At 43.5% G+C, this 17992-nt stretch overlaps 1 long non-coding RNA gene across 1 annotated transcript in view; it reads left to right on the top strand.

Moving 5' to 3' along the window:
* Positions 1-6163: 6163 nt before the first annotated feature.
* The window catches only part of LOC144762245 (uncharacterized), a 637926-nt gene continuing 626097 nt past the window's right edge, over positions 6164-17992 (top strand). Inside the window, exon 1 of the long non-coding RNA XR_013596068.1 lies at positions 6164-6219. This is a non-coding gene — a long non-coding RNA (uncharacterized LOC144762245). The remainder of the gene's footprint in view (positions 6220-17992) is intronic.

Below are 17992 nucleotides of genomic sequence, written 5' to 3' on the forward strand. Positions count from 1 at the left end.
AAAAATACCCCGTACCCCAAAACCCAAACCTAGCCCTGAACCCTATAAATACCCCTGTACCTCAAAACCCAAACCTACCCCTGAACCCTAAAAATACCCCTGTACCCCAAAACCCAAACCTAGCCCTGAACCCTAAAAATAGCACTGTACCCCAAAACCACCCCTGAACCCTAAAATACCCCTGTACCACAAAACCCAAACCTACCCCTGAACCCTAAAAATACCCCTGTATCCCAAAACCCAAACCTATCCCTAAACCCTAAAAATACCCCGTACCCCAAAACCCAAACCTAGCCCTGAACCCTATAAATACCCCTGTACCTCAAAACCCAGACCTACCCCTGAACCCTAAAAATACCCCTGTACCCCAAAACCCAAACCTAGCCCTGAACCCTAAAAATAGCACTGTACCCCAAAACCACCCCTGAACCCTAAAATACCCCTGTACCCCAAAACCCAAACCTACCCCTGAACCCTAAAAATACCCCTGTACCCCAAAACCCAAACCTAGGCCTGAACCCTAAAAATAACCCTGTACCCCAAAACCCAAACCTACTTCTGAACCCGAAAATACCCCGGTACCCCAAAACCCAAACCTACCCCTGAACCATAAAAATACCCCTGTACCCCAAAACCCAAACCTAGCCCTGAACCCTTAAAATACCCTTGTACCCCAAAACCCAAACCTACCCCTGAACCCTAAAAATACCCCTATACCCCAAAACCAAAACCTAGGCCTGAACCCTAAAACTACCCCTGTACCCCATAACCCAAAACTATATCTGAACCCTTAAAATACCCAAACACCCCAAAACATATACCTCAGTACCCCAAAACATATACCCCTATACCCATTCTTACCTTATCCAAACATTTAAAAAAAAATACTTTTACCATTCATGCATTTACAACAAATTTCGTTGTAAATGTATGCGTGGTAAAAGCATATAAAATGTAATGCCATGCGTTATAATGGCATTCCGGAGTCATGGAACTTTCGTAATGAAAGTATGCGGAGTGATGGTATGCGGAAAGAAAGTTGCGGAATAATGGGTGTTTACCCTCCCCCGGTAAGTACATTGGTGGCACGGCGGCCCACATCTCCAGCAACATACTCATATTTTTTCATCACCCATTTGAAAAATGCACAGGTCTCTCTCATTGATGGCCAGCACCGACATACACTTTTAGGCACACCTCCCGCCACAAGTTCTAGAATTGCGAACTTTAGAGCTGGGGAGCTACGTTCGAATCTCGGCATCAGCTCAACATTCTGTGATTCCAGGCAAATCGCTTTGTCTCCCCGTGCCTACCACAAATGAATGTGTTCTTCTGTAATGTAAATTGTGCTCATGCCATGTTGTTGAGTTCGCGCTATATAATATTGCAAGGAAAAATAAAGTTGGGAAACTCGAGTTCACACATTACTGAATGCGCACTCTTAAGTGCATCAGCAGTGCACTGTGAATCGGAGCGTTTCACAGGCCTGCCACAGATAAGAAATGCTATCAAAACGAAATCCTACAAAACAATATACTACTGGCCAGCAGCAATTCATACCCGGACCACGTTCGGACGGGCTGCTAGTAATATTAGAAAGATGTGTTTTGGCTGTGATTAGAACGTTTATTGCTGAGGCTGCTGGACATTTAAGGAGCAGAAGATATACTTGGTTTAAAGAGCAGCAGATGATATGCTTGCTTTAAAGAACAGTGCTAAAAGGACTGGAAACTGTAACAAAAGCAACTGAAGTAAAGAAGAGGCCAGCACTCCGTCCATTTTTGTCATTCTGGACTTGTGTTCCAGCTCCATCCCGGCCAGCTGCCTGTTATAGCTTTCAAGGTTATTGACTGCAGGATGGTGGCATTGACAAATTTACTGCTTCCAGGTGTGTGGCGACGCGAGTACACTGATATAGTGAAAGACTTTCTTTTACACACAGGGGAACTGCCAAGTGTGCTGGTTTCCGCTGTGGTTGGCCTTTTGCATTTAAGGGTGTCATGTAATTGGAAATATAGTAAAAAGCCAAGAGTTCTGCATATTACATGTCAAAACCACACAGTGATGGCTGCATTCCCAAACAAGCACAGGGAGGCCAACTGCTTTTCAGCAACCAATGGCTGCAATGCACAGGCTCACTTCCCCCTCTGATCTAGCATATCCTGAAGAAACACTGCGGCGCCAATGTCTCACATGTGTCATATGTAGGTATATCATATATGTAAACATATCTAGATACATACTTATAGAGGTGTGTGTGTGTGTATATATATATATATATATATATATTTGTGCAGAGATATAGACAAACACACATATATATATATACATTTATTACACAGTGGCAGCCGTCACTGTGTAGTCATAGTTTCCATAGGAAGACCATATTTTGCTTACTAATAACTTTGCCGCAGGTTGACAAATCTGCATGAAACTATCTGTAAAAAGGGTCATCCGACTCAGTCCTTCCAGGAAAGTTTTGTGCCGATCTTTCAAGCTGGGGCCAAGAAATAAGGGTGGGGGTTCCAAAACAATGTTTTCCCCTGTTAATTCCCATAAGATTTTGCCATCAAATGTAAAAAAAACTGATAATGGAATTACACAGAATTTGCCAAATTTAGTAAACAAATTAGAACTGTACTCGGGTGCTTTTTGTGATTTGCAATTTGCTCTGGTTGAGCTTGAAGAGGGTAAAAGGGTAGATACATCTGGATTTTTTGTTTCCAGAAGGACCCCCCAGGGAAGAAAAACAATTATATTCTGCTGTGGGCACTGTGGTACTCCCACTGGCTCAGGGCGGCCCTCACATAAGGTACTGAGGTAGTGCCATGGGAGCAGCCGCTCAAGGTTCACCCCCATGGTGCAGTGATACCGTGCAAGCTTCACTGGGGAGAGATTGTGGGCTATTATGGTACCATTGAGGTGAAGCTTGTGCAGTGGGAACAGCAGTAGTATTATGGTACATGCAAAATATTTTAAAATAATATATACAAAACACAAGAGGGTTAGCAACATGTGTGTGCACTTTATTCCTTATTCCTTCAACACTTTAAGATTCCAGCAAGAGTACTCTCGTAGCCAACAATCCAGAGTATAACCTTGTTGAATTACTATGTGGCCATGAATTGATGGGATTTATTAGGGAGACACACATTAAGGACACCTCACTCAATACAATATGCCAACATAATACATTAATTCAACAAGTTTACACATGTCCTCTCCTCACAGAAAGAAACTCAAAGCGAAATTGTATATCATAAAAATATTAAACTCAAGTGTCAATCAATCAATCAGGGGTTTGTAAAGTGCGCTACTCACCTGTGAGGGTCTCAAGGTGCTGGGGGTGGGGGAGGCTATGGATCAGTCAAAGAGCCAGGTCTTGAGGTCCTTCCTGAACGTGTGCAGGGTCGGGGAGCGTCCGATGTTTACAGGGAGCTTGTTCCATATCTTGGCAGCGATGTAAGAGAAAGCTCTCCCGCCAGTTTTGGTACTGCGGATGCGGGGGACCTCGGCCAGGGCGAGGTCAGTGGAGCGGAGGTTCCTCTTGGGGACGTGGAAGGATACTCTCTCGTTGAGGTATTTGGGTCGGATGTTGTTGAGGGATTTGTTGGGGGGGGTGAGGAGTTTGCAGATGACCCTGCTCTCGACGGGGAGCCAGTGGAGGCCTTGTAGGTGTTTGGTCATGTGCTTGTGACGCGGAGGCCCGAGGACCAGTCTGGCTGCGGCGTTCTGGATGGTTTGTAGTTTGCGTAGAAGAGTGCTGTTGATTCTGGCATAGAGGGCAGTGTGTAATAACAAGGAAAATTTAACAGGCAAATAGTATTCTTCAAAAAAACAAATAGTACGAAATAGAACATATACACAGTCATAATCATTAAATGTGCTTGGACATTCCAACTCTCCTCTCAAACTGCACACCTCTTTTAAACTCTCCACTTACATACTTAGTAACACAATTTACATGACTACAGTTTACCACCGCATCATTCTTTGAAGGACAACATACAAGTCCACTTCCTCATGTCTCATCTAGTCCCAAATCTGAACTTCCCACACCTACACCAACCTCTGCTAAAGCATCATCTACTGCTCGATCTTAGGTACCAGAGAAAGTGCCATTGCCAATCCAAGAACCACATAATCCTTCTCAACCAGCTACACTTCGACACCAATCGGATTCACACAACTTTCATTTGCTCTCAAGTTGACTCCAACTTAGGTACCTTACCGCTGGAGTGGTATAGGGAAGTGTCTTTCTGCTTGACACACAGCTCTCTGTGAACTGGACACCATTATCACTCAACAAAATAGCACACTCCTTTCCTGTCCAAATTATTTAAAAGTATTCTGACAGAGCAAGTGAACGAAATGTCAGATGTATGGGTCATCACAGGACAAGGAACTTCATTACACTAGTTAGCTGCTATCTTTAAAATTTAAACAGGAGTCTGATCACAAGGAGGGGTGTGTCAGGAGGAAACCAGAAAAACAGACCATTGCTGTTACAAAATGGAGTTGCGTTACCTGGACTCCACATTATAAACGGATAACTTCTTCATTTATATAGCAGGAAAGGTTCAGTAACATTAAGTTAATTTACAGGTTTATGTAGGTATCTACAGAATACACCGCCAGAAGCATGGTACTTCCCTCCACAGGCTCAGATGTCATCTGGTGTAACTGTCAGACCAACACACAAAAGCTGCACATGTGCATTCAGTCTAGTGTGATGTGCACCCTCCACACAAACACCACATGGGCATCACACCCAGTAGAGGGTGCACCTTCCACTCAAACATACATTCAACCCAGTGTAGTACACAACCTCCATGCAAAAGATACAAAGGTATTCAGCCTAGTGGAGTACACATACCTCCACACAAACAGCACATGGGTCTTGAAACTAGTGACGAAAATATGCTCCATGTGACCACCTCCCGCACCCTTACAAAAACAAGCATTGGCATAGCCAATAGGTCTCGCCTTTTGGCCCTATGCTGCTGGTGTTGTGCATCATTGGCTAAAAGCAAAGGCCTTTTTTTCTGATGCTATGCGCCATTAATAAAAAAAAATAAGATTTAAAGAGTGCTACAGGCAGTTTAAGGTTTACTTAAGTGCACTAAGATACAGCAGGGAAGAGGGTGGGCAAAATAAGGTGTATACAGGAAGCGCCCTTGCGTGGGTGAGGGGCACCATTCTGCAGTTTTCCAGCTGCATCTCCTTAGTCTCCGTGGGCAGTGCCAATTCCTCCGAGGCAGAGTTCCAAGTGAGGAGGAAGTGCTCCCAGAGCCTCTTTGCATTCTTTCTGTGTGGGTTCTGTGAGGTGGAGGGAAAGCGTTTCTTCTACTAGGATTTTTTCGGTGTTTGGCAGCTCCCAGTTGTACAGGCTGCTTTCCAAATGAGGCTTGGTGGGAGGTAGGCTCAGCCTGGCCTTTTTCCTCTCTCCTGATATCTTGCTTCCTGATGGGTGTTGGGGCTCGATCAGCTCCGGCACAGCAGCTAGGTCAGACCCTCGGTGCAGATGATTGCTCTGGTTCAGCTCCTCTTGGTCGAATCCTCGAGACCAAAGTGAGCCAGACCTCCACGTGGCTTGTCACCCACGCTCTACCCTAGGTGCCAAACATTAAAGAAAAAGCAGTGGACTTTGATGTAAAGCGTGCAAAAGGCAGAAATACAGATTCAGTGATGCTTGTCTGGTCTATTTTATATTTTCTCAGTAAGAACGTGGGTATATGACTGGGTTTCCTGGTGCATTGTAAGGTCTTCATTTACTTTGTTTTAAACGTTATATACAATGAAAAATATGTAAAATGCACGGCTTTTGCCATAAAAAAATAGGTTTTGGGGGAAAACTCCCCTCACCCCCCAGCTGCAGGAGTCAGGCTGGCTCACTATGTACCATAAGAGGGTACTCTGACAGAATTTGCCTGGGCTGGTTTGGGTTCCCAGTCCGGCCCTGGCCTGAGCGACCCTGACTGAGTTCAGAGCGTGGGCCCCCCCCCCCCCCCCCCCTGCCCTTTGCAGGGGGGGCTCCTCGCGTTTATGTCACGCCACTGCTTCAAAGCCGTCCCTGCATCCACTCGCATTCCGTGAGAGCGGGAGCCGCTAGTACAGATGACCACTTCCGGTTGACGGGTTGCGTTGCCGGGGTGACAGAGCAGGCCTTCCGGTTCCCTCCAGCACCCAGGGCCTCGAGGGCTCCAGACGCGCGCCGAGGTCAGTGGTCGTTTACTTCTTTCTCTGCCTTCATTGACGTGCTTGTGTTGTCTTGGCAGGAATGTTTTAATCGCATTAGATTATTATGACTACCAGACAGGGAGATAGCAAGCAGGACACGCTCATGGTAATCCGGGGCCTTCAGGGGCGCAAGAACCAGGAGTAAAGTGTTTTTTTCGACTTTGTATATGTGCTGCCTAGGTGAGAAGAAGCCTTATTTTGAGTGGGTTGAAAAGTGCGTAAAAAGAGTAGTTAAAATATATTGAAAGTCGGTTGCACAAAAAGTGATGGCCTACTCCCCCCCCCCTCCCACCACCGCTATATTCGTATGTCACGTAAATACCTCAAAGGGGCTGCGCTCTAAATCTGCTTTCAGCTACTGCATTCTGGAATATTCTCCCCAAAATCAGCTTTCAGGACCTACAAATACACTGTTGTTCACCTTGAACCAACGAAGGACTCAGCAACTTGCCATTTGCTCGCAGGGTTCACCCAGCCCACATTAGAATACCGCATTTCTGTTAAAACCCTCGCATCACCACAAAGAGATTTACATGCCCCTTGCGCCGCCGGTAGGTCACTTTTCCCATGTTAAAGGTGACGCGCCGGCGGCGCGACAGGCTTGTACATTAAGCCCCCTGTTTAATTATATGAAAATCCTCTGTGCAAACATTAGCTGAGCTGCGTGTGTTTTACTCTGTGCCTCCTGGATTGTTTATATATGTCCCTCAGATAACCAGGATACACCGATAGTTAACACAGGATAGGTGTGGCCAGGTATGGGGAGTTTCTGGTCACAGAACAGATGGTGGCTTCAGCTCAGCTGACTGACCTATTCATGATTGATACCTGTATCTCCTCTCTGTGTTCTGATTCAGTGCCTTCAATGGACAAACATCGCTAATCAGATATGTGAGTCAGTGCCCCACCAGCTGTTTGAAATCATCAGCTCACTCCAGAAATAGCTACTTCTGGTTCCAACTGGCACACAGAATCCTGAGGAACCATATAACATCACGCATGGCACCATACTAAGTCATGACATCAGGGCGAGGGGGAGACCAAGTGAAAGACAGGATACCACTCCTTTTTTTTTTTTTTTTATATTTTTATTATTGCAAGAAGAACTAAAAAACAAAGTTCACATGTGATGTATATCTCAAAAGGAGGTTACAATACAAAAATGAAAAAACAATTTAGCAGCGAGAAAAAGGAGCAATGAAAGCAGAGGTCCAACAAGTACATATCTTGACAAGAGATAAATAAAAGTAAATGTAGTTTTACAAATAATATACATAAGTTGAGGCTGGCCTCGTTTTCTTCTGAATCAAATATATCATAGTTCAAAAAAATTTAACCACATTTTTTCTTTCTTTTGCAAAGCCTTAGGACCTCTATATCTTGCTAGCAAAAGTTCCATAGTATTTATTTCATTAATCAAAATCCACCACTCGAAAACATCTGGAACATCTTTTGATATCCATGATCTTGCCATAACTAGCCTAGCACATGCATAAATGATAGTTACTAAATCTTTGTGAGGACAGTTAATTTCCTGGATATCTAATAGAACCAATTGTGCTGTCAATGGCGGGGTAACAATTTGTTTGGTATTTAAAACATCAGTCAGCCCTTTCCAAAATGGTAAAAGCGCCGGGCACGAAAAGAGCATATGTTCTATACCTGCCGCATCTAGATCGCATTTCGGACACTTTGTTTTCTTGTTGTTTAGCTGAGTACCCTGTGCCCAACTAGCTATTCTTTGTGGAGTGTAATACAGTTGTGTAATGGTTCTATACGACTGTAGCCTCAAGCTGGAGGACTGAACAATCAGGTTTATGTGGCGTAAAGAATATGAGATCTGTATTGGGTTGATGTTCATACCCAGTCTGGAAGACCATTTGGCCGCTATTTTCGTGCTGTCTTCTGTTTTACCTTGTACTAAGTATCCATACCCCAGACTTATTAATGATTTTATTTTATTCGAGTACAAACATATAAGTATATCTGACTCTACTAGTTCCATAATTTTCATCTTAGAGAGCAGGTAATCCCCTATTTGAATGTATTTAAAGTACATATTGTCCCTTAAATTAAATAAAGTTTTAAGTGTATCAAAATCCAAAAAGCCATTCTGGCCATAAAAATCCCCCAATGTGTTGATACCATGTTTCTCCCAGAGGATACCTGCTCCGTCAGAGAAAATATTAGGTAATCCTGGATTACCCCATATTCTAAGCTCAGCATTATAAAAGGATATTTTCCCAATGGTCAGAATTTGGTCCCAAATTTTTATAATGTGCCTGGCTGACTTAAATTTCACTCGTTTGAAGTAGTTAGGATCATGTAAGCGATGTAAGAATTGATTACAATCAGATCCCAGCATGAATTGGTGGTAGAATAACGAACTCTCGTTTTTCATCAGGCTTCGTATGCGACGAAAGAAAGTGGCTATAAAATAAAGCCTAAAGTCAGGAAACGTTAGTCCCCCCTTTTCTATTGGGAGTTCTAAGAGTTTCAGTGCCCTACGCGCCTTTTTATAACCTCATAGGAAGCTGCTACAGATACCCTCTAGCTTTTAAAAAAAAGATTTACTGGGTTGAAGAGGGATACATCTGAATAGATATAATGCCTTCGGCAAGATCTTCATTTTAACTAAGTTTATACGTCCCATTAAGCTGAGCGGGATCTTGTGCCATTTTTTAAGAGTCGTTTCTGTTTCTTTTAGAAAATAATCATAGTTCAAATTATAATTTTGTCAATACTTGACGCTAGTCTAATACCTAAGTATGTCGCACTTTGACATAGGCCAGGGATCGGTTCCGAAGGTTTATAATTGGCAATAACCTGCGTCTTTCCTACATTAAGTTTATACCCTGAGACATTGCCGAAATTTGCAGCCTCTTTTATTAATTGAGGTATAGCTTTAACTAAATCTGTAGTAAATACGGCGATGTCATCTGCAAAAGCAGTTATTTTTAAGCTCTCACCGCCGTGCTTATTTGGAAGAATATTTACTTGAGTAAAAAGTGCGTTTAAAAATGGCTCCAAAGATCGAGCGAAGAGCAGAGGGGACAGAGGGCAACCTTGCCTTGTTCCCCTCCCTATCAAAAAATTCGCTGATTCTCTTCCGCCATAACTAATTTTGGCCTGTGGGTTATCGTACAATGAGCATACTCACTCTAAGTATTGGCCCTGGATACCTGCTTTCTTTAGTACCTCCCACAAATACTCCCACCCCACTCGATCGAATGCTTTCTCTGAGTCTAACATAACCATTCCGAGTGGGGTGAGAGTTGTTGAGGCAACATCAAAGGCTGTAATCGCAGTGTTCACATGGGCCGTAGTAACCCTCCCCATCACGAACCCATGTTGTTGAGTGTTGACCAAGGTCGGCATGATGGGGGCTAGGCGATTTGCTAATATCTTAGATTTTTTTTTTACATCTGCATTAAGCAGAGAGATCGGCCGATAAGAGCCACAATCCTCCGGAGGTTTTTTTTTTTTAAGAAAGAAGATTATTTTGGATATTTTCCACGATGTAGGAGCCTTCCCCGACTTGTCTATGGAGTCAATAACGGATTCTAAGAGAGGTAATAATTCCTGTGCGCAAGTCTTGTATAATTCCATAGGCAAACAATCCTCTCCGGTGGCTTTCCCCGGTGGTAAGGCTGAGATGGCTGTATTTATTTCGGCTTGTGTTGTTTTTGAGCTAAGTTGTTGGACAGTTTCTGTATCAATATCTCTTTGTATGGGCATGTATTTATCTAGGTATTGAGTAATTACAGCTCTAGTGGGAATATTATCAGGAGTGTATAGATTTTGATAATACTTGGCAAACTGATCAAGAATCTGTTCTGGCTGATCGTAATTATGCGAGTCAGACCCTTTGATTGTTTTAATCTTTGTTCTCGCTTTTTTGTCCGCAACGTTATATGCCAGTATTTTTCCAATTCTATCTCCTCCTTCATATTGAGCTAGTTTGTACTTGTGTATTTTGGTACAATATCTATCTCTTAGTATCTTTTTGAGAGAGGATTGCAGTTTTAAGAGTTCTATTCTTAGCTCGTCAGTGTTTGCATTTAGTTGTTTGGTTGCGTCTGCTAATTTCTGTTCCATTTGTAATATATTGGAAGTAGTTCTCATAGTAGCTCTGCGATTTTCAGCATTAGTTCTATAAATATGTTGTTGAGCGAACCCCCTTATACTGCACTTACATGCATCCCAAACTATATTAATGGTAGCTGAATTAATGTTCAATTCAATACATTCTTTGATATGTTTTTTTAAAGAAGTCACAAAACCCAAATCAGTGAGTAGATATCTTGGAAATGTAAATTGTCTTGCGTCCGGCCTCGAATCCCCATTATCGAACTCTAGTAGTAACGGCTTATGATCCGATGTAATCCTCGGACACAATTCGATCTTACAATTACCCACTATTTGGTCAGTCGCCCAAACCATATCAATTCTTGAACAAGATCTATGGGGCGCTGAGTAATATGTATGCCCCGCAAGGTTAGGATATTTAGAACGCCATACATCTTTTAGATTAAGCAATCTGCCCAATTCCAGAATTGCGGACCTAACCTTGCGCATCCTACGAGGAGAGCCCTGTCCTGTGGAATCGATTTTGTAATCGATTACACAATTAAAGTCTCCCATCACCAGCATTTCGCCCTCCCACTCTAACAGCTCAATGCTTAATTGTTCAAACAGCTTGGGGTCATCTATATTGGGACCGTATACCAGACATAAAACAAGTTTCTTGTGTTCCAATTGAACTTGGGCTATCGCCCACCTCCCCCGTATGTCTGATGCCGTTTAATTTCCAACCCCAATCCTTTCTGTTATAATATGGCCACCCCCCCTGGGCTTTATTTGTAAAGGGGAGGAGGCTGCGTAGTTTACATAGTGGCGCATAAGTACCATGTTACTAGTCTTATCTAATTTTGTACAACCTGGGTCCAGCTAATGCGTGTAAGTCTTTACAAAGCACATGCTCCTAATTCACCATGGGTGTGTAGCGGTATTGAGCACATAATAAATCTTTGTGTTCAGGAGTAACTCTGTGTGAAGGTGACAGTTTACTTGTGTTCATTATGTCCCACACAAGTTTTTTGGATCTGCACAAAAAGTTTTCAACAGGAGTAGGATGGACAGCGGGCCTGATTTAGATTTCGGCGGATGGGTTACTCTGTCACAACAGTGAAGAATTTCTGGTCTGCCAAAATATAAATCCCATTATAAAGGAATTTATATTTCGGGATACAGGATATCCATCACTGTTGTGACTGAGTAACCCGCCGCCGAAATCTAAATCAGACCCAGAATCGTGTCAGCATGACAATTTCTACATAACATAGGAGACTGTTTGCACCAGATACTAACCTATATACAATTTTTTTGCTTGAGAAGACGGGCTATCTGTAAAGTTTTCACCACAGTATGAAGAGTACAGGTAGTATGATGTTTAGTTTAGGAAGGTGGAATCTGACTGCATGGTTACCCCCACTTTTTGCCTGGTCTTTTGCTGGTTTTCGACTTTGTTTAACTGGGATCCTTCTAGTCAGGACCCCAGTCTTATCTGCTTTCTCTCTAAATTAGTTGTTCATGTACTTTAGGTACACTCCAGATTGGATTCTGGGGTACCCTTATAAGTCCCTAGTATATGGTATACTATATACCCAGGGCATAGGTACCCCAGAGGTCTCCCCGGGGCTGCAGCATGTATTATGCCACCCCTGAGAGGCCACTCAAATTGACACCACAGTTCTGCTACTGCAACCTGTGTAAGGTGGTGCATGCACCCCTTACTTAGATATATTTTCACTATATCTACCTTATCACTGCACATATAAACCTATCAGTCACCCCTATTGCAGGCCTTATTGATCCTGAAGGCAGGGTGCTGGGTTTTATGTGAGAGGGTGCCCATGCTTGAGCAGGGCCCCTCTACAGCCATCGGAATCTATTCTCTGGGGTTGTTCTGTGATGCAGCCATACCATATACTCTGAAGTGCATTATAACCTCGCGGTAAATGCTAACTTTAAAACGGCTGCCCAGAAAACTGTCGTGTTTGGTATCAAACACCTTGGAGTCATACCTCCACACTAGTAACTGGTGTGGGAGGTATGATTCCACCCTCCTAGAGGGAGAAATATGACAGCACCGGTACATCCTGTCCAAGCTTTCTTGACCCCGGCATCACAAGATGGATGCTGCCAGCCACAGGCACAAGTCTGCCCTCCTGCTGCTGGACGAAACTCCGGCAGGGGAAGGCTGGACAATAGGTTTCCAGTCACAGGGAGGTGTAACCACCTCCCAGACAGGCTTTAGTGTATTGGGGCTGGGTGGGTGCACTCCAAGAGTGCTTTGATGTCTGCACTGGGGGCACATTTGGTGTCCCTGTGCATAGTCTAGCTAAAACCGGTTGCAGGGACTATCAGCCCCTGCTCCGGCGTGAAACTGGACAAAGGATATTGGTGTAGCCATCCCTCTGTCCTGACCCTCCCATAGGTGGGTCCCCAGAGTTTGTCCCACCTCTTCCTTGTGTATAAAGTAGGAACCCCTGGCTACAGGACTTTAGATTTACCTGGACGAAACTCTGAACAGAAACCAAGTACTTCAACGATCTACACTGCGCTAGATCACTGAAGAATCTGCCTTGGAGTAAAGGAGTTACTGTCCTGCTAAGCAGGCACCAAAGACGCATCTGACCGGTTTGCAACTCCAAAACTCCTGAGGACTCCGAAGACTTTTGCAACACAGGAGGTAGGTTTCCAAGTGTCCCGAGGTCGACTAGTGTGCTCAGCAAACCTGAGACCCGTATCCCTCGCGGGGCCCGTGCAACCCGAAACTCTGGGCACCGTGTTCATTTGCAGAAGCATCTGCTTTCCGGCGACCCCTGAAGCTGTGCTTTGGGCTACTTGTAGTCCAGACACGAGCAGTGATTCAACTGAAGATTACAGGCCTACACTCCACGAGCGTTCCGTGGGCTGGTATTTTGTGAATCCTCTCGAGGTCCCTTCGCGATCCCTGGTCCGTTGACCTGTGGGTCCCTGTGAAGGCAACTTTAACTTTCAGTGGGTTTACCTGGTTGCTCCAGACATGCCCTGACTCTCCATCGCTTGAGGAGTCCCCAGGACCTTGCTGGTTCTCACTGAAGCATCTTTTCTCTGACCCCGTGGGTTGCAGTAGCCAAGGCTTGTTGGTGTTCAATCCGGACACTAACCCCCCAGCACTTGACATCCTTCGTCGGACTGCTCGCCTGCGGACTTTGGTTGTCGTCGACGTCTCCTGGTCCCCGTGGCTGCAGAGTCAAGCTTCACCTCTTCTCACCTGAAACACCCAACATCTTTGGGCATTCGTCTACAGAGCCCCTGGTCAATGGCAAGTGACCCAGACTTTGTCCTCTCTGCTTCCAGGTTCTTCTCAGCTTCGATCCAGGCTTGGATTACACTGGACACTTTCCCCCTTCACGGCAGCAGCACTTTGCAGCATCTCACCATTGAAAAAGATGAAGATTCCCGACACCATTTGACACCTATGTAGCCGGCTTCCCTGGGTTAGGTAACAAGAGTACTCCAGTGCTCACGTGGGTGCTGGCCTTAGAACCTTCTAAGTCTGAAAAGGATTGCTCAAAGTCCTCTCCTAAGTGTCCTTATCTTTAAAATTCAAACCGCGACTTTCCCATAGGATTGCACGGAGCTAGCAGCTGTGTTCTCACACTGCACGCGTCCCCTGAGGTCCCCTGTGTCACTACCTTGGGTGGTTCCTTGGGGTCCCAGCGATTCTACGTGCTCTAGGCACTGTGTCTAGTCAAGTCGTGGTTGTTATACCACTTTCTTAGTATATGGTTCAGTCCCCCCCTGCAGCCCGCTGTGTATTGTGCTATTTACTGTCGTTCTAGTACTGTAATATTGTGTGCCTTGTTCTCTAATCTCATAATGATGTTAGTAAAGAGTGTTTAGTAAAAAATACATATATTTTATATATACCATGTGTGGTTCTCCTTTCATTTGGGAGTTATAGACTGGTAAAACAAGCTGCTTTACATTCCTTCGAAACTTAGCCTGAAGGCTGCTCTCCATAGCTACCACTAGGATAGCTTTCAATAAAGGTTGTCTTTAACCTAATCATCAATAAGGGTCGTCGTTTGGACTGGCACAAGGTGCATACTTTAATTAGTGGACAACATATACCAGGCCAACTTCTCACATTTAGCACCTTCGGGTCTTGGTTTTTTTACCAACACATGAGGACAATATGGCACAAAGATCAGAATAGCCTGTGATAGAGGGCTCGTAAGCAAGTGGGAGAGAAAATTATTGGAGTTTCTAGGGAACTGCTAAGTAGAATTGAGAGAATTTTGACTGCTGCGGACAAGATTCCCCACCCCCCTCCATTGCAGACCCAAGTCAGAGATACCAACATACCTACCACTAATCTCCCCAGTTGTATACAGCATTGCATTTGTAAATCCAAGTACCAGGCTGTAACGAGTTCGAATATTTCTGTCGGGCCCCTCACCATATTACCAACAACTTAGTTCCTACTACCTAGCCTTCATTGGCACTTCATTCTGCAGGTGAAGTCCAAACCGGTGGCCAGTCAGTCTCTGGCTCGCTGCTACTGGTAATTAATCTTCCCCGGCCCGTTACCCCTCCACTGTAGTTTTGAATGAGGTCCCTGGGCTTGCCATTCACAGTCTGGAAACCACAGGCCAATTGATTAATAAAGTTTCACATTGGTTAGGTAAATATATAAGTTACACTGGGTTATCCTGATGGCACAGACGGTCTCACGGATAGTGCCCTCTAGAAAACCATTTGAGGAAAATTGCATTATTAGTGTTCGATACCCTGAAATGGTAAGAAGAATCTTGAGTGTTTTTTCTAAATCCTATCTTCTAAACACCTGTATAAAACCACACCCCGTGGGCTTTTTTTAATAGATCCCCCACCCCCATGTGTGCCTCAAGTGCATAACAGTCTCTGGGTCGCGGGGGCGTAGAAAGTATACTGGTGGGCCAGCAGACACTCTCAAATCATTGACTCCCTAAGAGAGAAGGAACACGCATCCTGCTGGTTCAGCAATTGGGTACATCACCACAGGGCACAGTAAAGTGTGGGGACTCAGCCCCCCTAAAATCACTCTATCCCTCATACCACCCTTAACTCCAGTACACCCCCCAGGTAACTCACAGCTTCAGTGGGCTTCAAACTTGCCAGCTAACCCCATAACATCCCCGTGGGCTTTACCCACAGACCCGGAAAGGATTTAAGACTCATCTCTTGGAATGTGGCAGGTTTGTACGCTAAGTTCTGAGATGATAGGTGGCTACAATTTGTTAAGTCTTTTAACGTTATTTGCCTGCAAGAGACATGGGAGGTCAAGAATAATTTTTTTCTTGAGGGGTATAAGACCATCTTCTGTCCTGCGGAGGGTTCCAGTGCGGGCAGAGCAAGACTTATTATTTTTGTTGCCCACGAGTAGTGTGGTCCCGTGAAGATCATGAAGTGGGACTCTCATGTGTTCCAGGGCCTAAACGTTTGTGGGGAGCTCTCCCTATGGTAGTAATTAATTTCTGTAACGCAAAGAGGGGGCCACGTGGGGCCTCAAAATTTACAGCTGTGAGTGGCGCCTTAGATTTATTAAAGGGGAGGGCCTAGGTCACAAGAAGTTTATCCTGGTAGGGTAGTTTAGCTGTCATCTGTACCCAAATTTCTTTCACTCATCACCTAGCATACAACCGTGCTCGATTTCAGGGGACTTGCACATGGAGCACACCATAGAAGGTGCAGAGATAAATTGTTTCCTTCATAGTCAGAACTTAGTTTTCATTCTAGACAAGCTGATTAACTGGCCTAATTCCCAAATCCCTCCGACATATAAGGGGAGGGGGTCCACCACGATAATTGATTTCATCTTTGTCTCCGCTTACACAGGTTGGCCACCTGATTCCCTCAATATTTTATATAGCCCCTAGAGTGACCACAACCCTTTGTCCCTGTCTTTGGAGTGGGTAGGGAACTATTTGAAGGGCTCGTGCATGCCCCCGGGATCTTTAACCCCAATGGACATGGGGAGGTGTTTACGCTGGTCAGGAATAGATGCCAAGGCTTTTAATCTCAGACTTTTTTCAGACTGCCAGCACTAGTTACTTACCTGCTTGGACCCTATGGCGCCTGGTGAGGAGGTTTTAAGAGCGTGCAGAGTAGAAATATTGCCGCAAAAATATCGTGGGACAGAAATAGCACTGCAAAAATATCGTGGGGAAGAAATATCGACAAATAAAATATAGTTGACAAGAATATCAACTGACAGGTAAGTAATATGGATTACATACATATCTTTGTAATAAATATCGTTTACAAAAATATAGTTTACAAAAATATTGATTTATTAATAATTTTATGTATTTTAGTGTTTTTAATGAGAATTGTTTGTCATTTTATTATATGTTTTAGAGTTTTACTAGTTTTTAATTTATTTTAAGTTTAATTATGTGTTTTTAGTTACGTAGCGGGTTGTGGGTTTATAGGGGAATAGGGTGGGAAGTTACTTAATGTTATCAAATTTATTGAATAATTAATATGTTAATTGATTAATTAATAATATGTTAATTAGGTGTTAATTAATTTCAATTAGTCAATTAATAAATAATTCGGTTATTTGTTTAATACATTTTAGGTGTGTGTTTTGGTGTTTATATGTGTAAATGGTGTGAAAGGTGGTAAGTAATAAATTTTTTATTGATTAATGAATAAATAATAAATTAATTTTCCTTAATTAATGAGTAATTATTACATTTAATTGTGTAATTAATTGTTGGTGTGTGTTGTGGATTTTATGGTGTTAAATAATGTGTAATTGTTTTTTTATTTATCTTTGTTAATAATAATATATTTAAATGTATATATTAATCATTTTAATATTGGAAATTAAATTTAATACAAATGTTGATGGTTTTGTTTTTTTATTGTTTTGGGATCCAGCGCTTTCCCTACTGTTGCACTCACTGGAGTGGGAATAGTAATTTTTACCCCTACGCTATCCAACGCTTTCCCTACTGTTGCACTCACTGGAGTGGGAATAGTCATTTTTACCCCTCCGCTATCCAGCGCTTTCCCTACTGTTGCACTCACTGGAGTGGGAATAGTAATTTTTACCCCTACGCTATCCAGCGCTTTCCCCACTGTGGCATTCACTGGAGTGGGAATAGTAATTTTTACCCCTCTGCTATCCAGCGCTTTCCCTACTGTTGCACTCATTGGAGTGGGAATAGTAATTTTTACCCCTACGCTATCTCGCGCTTTCCCTACTGTTGCACTCACTGGAGTGGGAATAGTAATTTTTACCCCTACGCTATCCAGCGCTTTCCCTACTGTTGCACTCACTGGAGTGGGAAATACTAATTTTTACCTCTTCGATTTCCAACTTTTGAACTACTAATGTTTTTATTTTGTTATTAAATGTATGTATTATTTTTTGTAAATAGTTTAACCCGTTGGCTGCTTCTGCGATTTCGCGGCAGTGCGGCCGTTTTAAAAAACGGGCGCGGCCGCGCCGGCCATTGGCTGACGGCAGCACCAGCGAGGTAGTGCTGCCGTCGGCCAATGACCGATGGCAGCATGGAAGGGGTTAATGTATTAATTAAATATACAATATTTTCTTTTGAATTATTTATACGTGTTTATTTTATTTTTATATAATTAAAAAAGTTTATAAATTAAAGATAATGGTTAATAAAATGTATTTAAGTAAATA

Source organism: Lissotriton helveticus, chromosome 6, assembly GCF_964261635.1.
Source record: "Lissotriton helveticus chromosome 6, aLisHel1.1, whole genome shotgun sequence".
Classification (NCBI taxonomy): domain Eukaryota; kingdom Metazoa; phylum Chordata; class Amphibia; order Caudata; family Salamandridae; genus Lissotriton; species Lissotriton helveticus.